Source organism: Lepisosteus oculatus, chromosome 13, assembly GCF_040954835.1.
Source record: "Lepisosteus oculatus isolate fLepOcu1 chromosome 13, fLepOcu1.hap2, whole genome shotgun sequence".
NCBI classification, from domain to species: Eukaryota; Metazoa; Chordata; class Actinopteri; order Semionotiformes; family Lepisosteidae; genus Lepisosteus; species Lepisosteus oculatus.
Window position 1 is genome coordinate 8,893,337 of NC_090708.1, and position 6,133 is coordinate 8,899,469.

Here is a 6,133-nt window from a genome sequence, read left to right on the forward strand (position 1 = left end):
TTTATAACCTGAATAACACAACGCATAAAACTATCTAAATCATATTATTATATGTTTTGATTGGAGTGTTTTTCCATTAGATTAGGTCAATCACTTTGTCCTAACGTATTTTCTTTTTCTTTCTAATGGCTGTTTAATCATCGAAAAAGGATGGATTCATACCACAGATGTAAGAAACGCACTTAAAAACCCTGCTGGGACAAGCATTGTGTCTTGGTTTAATGCAGATAAGATTTCTATATGTATAAAGATCATTTTTACAATATTGCAGTCTCTGAATCATTACTCACCTAGTTTAATTTGGAACACCCATTCCAGTTGTGGATACACAGATCTTGCTTTACCAAGCAACAGTAACAGACGGGTCGCAACCCCCAGTGAGAAAAACCAGAAACCTTCTTTAAAAAAAAAAGTCTGGGATCCAGCTAGCACCGTAAGCAACACACGTAAAGTATTAACTGGGCGTCTCAACAGCCATTGCTTTGTAACTTTTCACAGCTACGGTTTAAAAACAAACAAGAGTGCTCTTCCCCCTCCCATTTAATTATTCGTCTTTGCTTGCCCAGAAAAGTTAAACACTATCACAGAGTTGCGATGCAGTCATGCTGGCAAGTGTAGAGCCAGGGACGAAGACTGCAATTTGACATCGAGATTACACACTCCTTTCTTCGTTTGTGACCATCAATTATAACACCGTCATTAGTATGTAAATACATTTGATGTCAACACCTGGAATTCCTGAGAGTGTACATTGCACATTCCATTAGGAAGTCCTAGATCATGGATAGCAGATGCTTTTTTTAAAATTGTTTTATGGGGATGGGGGTATAAACCATCTCCAATCCGAGAAGGTTTATCTAATACCTTGACTGAAAGCCTGGGATGTTCTGCTCATTGCTGCCCGATGAATCTTACCCTTAATTTTTTCTATTTCCTGTGCCTTACTATCAAGAGGAAGCACTAGTGCAATGAAGTGCAAGAACTAACGAGCAGTGCTAGAGATACAGAGCAAAACAAGATGAAGTCAGCAGTATCTACCACATGGTAGAATCCAGGAGTTTACAGCAGTTCATGACAGCCAGCAGACATGACGAATGCGCAAGGCCTGAGACTGAACAAAGGTCACGAGTTGACCAGGAAGCCCCAAAGGAAAGCACTTTGTACTAGAGACACTTTAATGCATATGAGGACACCTCGAACATTACAGCAGCCCTGCTCTGAGCAGACATGACTAATATTTTATCGGGTCCTTGTCTGGGTCTCGAGACTTAGTCTGACAGGAACTGTTAATGACACCAAGCACTTCTACTGCTCTGAATCTCCCAACGAGTACTAGAGAATAATAACAGTGCACGTAAAGAAGAATAGATGAAGAATGTTACAAAAATGTTGTCAGACTCTTATTTTTATTATTCTGTCCTGTCTAAAAAGGTTGTGCAGTGCAATAACCAATCATCATGCAGAGTATCATACTGTATAGAAATTTATCAAGAGAGAGAAGTGAGCAGAGTCAAAAAGAAAATCAAAATGTCAAAGAAAAAGGAAATTAAATGCTTATAGCTACATGTCAAAGAGCACGAGTAAGGGTGTAAATGACAGGCCAATGGCCAAATTACCTTGCTGGGTTGGTAGCTGTTCGTTGATCTGAGAATTTAATCCAGTTTGTTCTTGAAAGAATATTTCTAATGTAATTTTTGCTACCAAATCACAAACGTATGTATTGCTGCTCAGGATTCAACCCATTGAAGAGTGAGCAGATAGGTATTCTGACTTAAAGGAATGTTCTGCTCTGCTAGGCTGAGAGAGAAGACCACAGGGGCCCTATGTCAAGCATTGAAAATCCTGAAAAGCACTGGCAATTCAGACCAATTCAACCCACTGGACTGCGGAGTCAATTGTGAAACTGTGGAGCCTCAGGACAGAAACAGAATCTATATGTAAAGGAAGACAGTGCTTTTAAACCTGAGGATTGTTGGCTCTGCTGGGGGTCTGGAATGAAACACCCAGCCATGTTGTTGAAGTAGCTGATACATTGGAGGCAGGCTATTCCAAAAAACAGCTAGATGGGATTCTTGAATCACTTAAATGCTAATAATCAAACAAGCAAAATTGGCTGAACAGTCTCCTCTCATTTCTAATCTTCTGTTCTGGTATATGTACTGTATACTTTATGCTAGATACTTTAAGTTCTTGTATTTTCTATATATGCAACAGGCCTAATGCCTGACTAGCCAATATAGCAGTCTTCATATTAATATGAGAAAGCTTTGCAGAAGTAGTTGGAACAGTTTCTGTCAATATTGGACATTGGCCACCAGGAAATAAAGTACAAGAAAGCTAATCTCTTCTTACTAAAGTGCAATTGCAGTTAACTGCAATGCTGCTTAACACTACATAGCCTGGGCTGTGACATGCAGTACAGTAGGCTTCAATAACAAGCATTTACAAAGTTAGGATTAGGTACTTAAAACATAAACAGCACATTTTCTAAATTATACAGTATCTTAGGTTTCATTTTTACTGTACTTTCCATAAGGCTCATTTGTGTATTGTAGAATGTGTTGTAATATGCGATGTGAAACGACACAACTCCTAAATGTGAGAGTCTCAGAGATCTGTAAAAGAGCATGGACAAGGTCAGGCTCATTGCAGTTTATAGTGATATTCCAAATAAGAATTTACAGATACCAGCGCAAGGCAGTGGGCTGTAAAACTATGTTAATGTTTTGAGAAAAAAAGCACACAAAATATTTGGCTTCTGTTTAGAGAACATCTTTTATCAGTAATACACACCATGGTTTCTAGATAACAAAACTGACTGAAATTCAGTGTTCCTAATGACATTGAACTTGCTACACTGCAGTCTATTCTCTGAGGAAGAATCGCCCATTTTGCCAAGATCAGTTAAACCGAAGAGGAATGGCAGCCGCTGAGTATGTCTTTAATTTCCAGATGACACCAACTAGCATCTGTGAGGAATTTGTGACAAATGTGAGACAGGTACTCTAACTAGTGAACATGATAGTGCAGCGAAGAAACCAAACTTCATCAGAATGCTGCACACAGTCTAAATACATTCTACGTTGCTGAATTTCTACAGAATGTAAATAAAACATGAAGTATGCTGATGTGTAGGTCTGTCGCATGTACTATCATGGTGCATACGGTGACATCACAATTCTGCCAAAGCACACAACCAACCAACATGAATAGAAACAGAGGTACAGTCATATAACCCAACAGTTATTACCGAGATCCAAATAAATAACTTGCTTCTTTCCTTCAGACTCTGTTAATTTGTAATTAATTTGTATTAATTCATAGCTGAAGATTATGACAGTTACTAATGAACTCTTTGCATTCATTTCCATCCCAAAGTACAGGACATATACAGTATAAAGGGATTCATTTTATTCACCACTATGGTACAGCAGCTGCCAGGGTGACACACAGAAGCTATTATCTACCAGCAACCTCATTTCCAGATCAGATTTTTATCTTTTTCTCAGAGGCATTGAAACTTGGTTCCAATATTCATCTGTTTTGTTTTGAAAGCCTCTCAGTACATACTGTTTTGAAGTTACAGTAAACCCCGTAAACAGATAAAACATTAACGGGATGACGGTCACAGAGCAGAGTGCAGTCAGGGATTAGACATTGTTATGAGAAGGAAATACTGTGCTGTCCTGTTGAGAAAGTAATGGGAAGTTCTACAGAGACAGTGCCAGCACCACAGAGGCACTTGGTCTTAACTCCCTTCTGTCATTTCGCAGACTGGACCTTGTCTTTTCACATACTTCTTTAGAATACTGAAACAGCTGCATTTCTCATCTTTAAAAGCAGTGAAGCCGTTTGTCGTTTGTTCGTTGATCGGGAACGACTCATCACGAAACAAGATTTCAGCATTCATTTATATCATTCATTTTGTGACTGATTGTTTTAAATAGCTAATACCATAAGACCAGAGAGCATTGTGGTATTGTTGTATACACCCATCTACCCCTGAACTATGGAGCTCGCCCTAAACGACTGAAGTACCTTCTGAAATTCTAGAGTTCATGTGACTGCAATGCAGGTAGCTTTAAGAAAGAAGAAGGGATCTTATCATTTATTTTGCTTATTATAGACTTCAAAGACAATACATTTTACAACCAAGTATGGATTTATTAGGTATAGTACCTTTTCCATTGAGAGAGAAAATATACAGCAGAGGTAGCCTGGTGTAAAGCCAACGTCACTGTATTCACCAAACCACACCAAGCCAGCTGAACCACTGTAGTCCCCTCTTGTCCAGAAGAATGGGCTCTGCATGGTCAAATTTACATGTGTTCCACACAGTTCACATCTCTCATTACACTTGTGTATACAGTATCTTTTCATACACCTATGTGTGTGAGTATGCTGATGTCGTAAACTTAACTTTAATTTTTTCTTGGAAAAAACACTTTGTGAGCCACGTCCACCCCCCCCCCCAGCAGAGTGTGCGCACAGTGTCGTCAATGGGGCCTGCTGGCGTGGACAGCTGTGTTTCTAGTGAGCATATCCTTTCAGAACAGGCCAAGTCACAGGCGGTTTCCTTGCATTGTGCTGTTGGTTACCATACCTACGTGCGAGCAACCAGCAGGCATTAAAAATAATATGCAGCGGGTGACTAAATCTCTAAATTTCGCCCCTTGATTTAAAGGTTTGACGTAGCGCTGTGACCAGTGGTGTCACGGTGCCAGTTACTGTAGGTCTGAAAGTTATACACTTGTAACAGCACAATTTTGAGTTTTGTTAGGCAAGATACACTGGTAAGTGATGGTTTGTACAGACTTTATAAATCTTTCCAATGAGCTTGTGTAATAAGTTTACTCTGTTTAGTTAATAATTAGAGAACCGTTAAAAACAACTCAGTAAAAATATTTCAAAGTGTATTTTTTTTTAAATTGACAGGCTCCCTTTGAAAACCCATATTTCTGTAACACGTTCTGGGAAATAAAAAGAAAATTTACCATAACAGTAAAATAATCTAAGTGCATATTTAGAATGGCCTTTTTTTAGAAAGATATTTCGACATGATAGATGATTATTATTAGAAATGTACAGAGATGCTTATTTTAAAATAATTATTCCTGGCTGAGCCTCATGTATCCTAAGGAAGAGTAGCTGACTGGAGCCAACACATGTAATAACTGTTTTTTTTCACTTTTTTACTGCCTGCAAATGTCCTGCTAGGGCTAAATTACATATTCACAGCCACTCACTGATGACTGTCCATGATGTTCCCATTACACGTCTATTGGTCTTCCATAGTCATAAACAATCCATATAAAGAGACTTTTTTTCCAAATTACCATTACTTACCTTACCTTACTTCTTCTCAGCTCCAGCATACCACAAAATCTGAAGACCAAAAATACTACTCTTATTTTTAAACCCAAAAAACCATAGTAATAGAAATAAAATAATGCACTAATGTATTTACAGCTTGAAGGTAAATATTAGGGAAACAGATTTAACCAGCTGAGTCAGCACATACAGTAGGCTGCACATAGAAATCATTTTGTTAATCCGAATATGATTTTTTTGAGGCAGTTCCCAGAGTAGGAAGTATGCCAATTATTCACTTGCCACTAACTGTGAGTACATGAATGTGAGTCTTGCTGATAACCGGTGGTCTACTGATACTGCAGACTGCTTGAAATTACTTTAAATTTCAAGCATTGTTCTCTACCTCTAGAAACTGAAACTGAAATTAATATACTCAGGAAACATCAAGAAAACAAGTTCTAAAATAGCTCCTATTCAGTAATATAAGGAAAAGGATATTATGCTACTTCCAATGCAGAGACAGATTCACAATTAAACTAAAATCTCTAAAATTAATGTGACAGATTGGATAATTCAGCTTTAGTATGAATTATGCTCTCCAGTCCATTACATACTACATGAATGTGTAAAATGGCCTATCATTAGATGAAGTCTTGCATTCCATGATCTACATACAGTATAAAGACAAAGTAAATCAGGTTTAGGTCTTTTAGCATCTAATCCTGTCATAAAACTCCAAGACAACCCTCAGGAAGGATTAAGATCGGATGTGACATTCTGAAACTTCTAAAACAAGAAAAAACAACTCAAGTGAAACCTT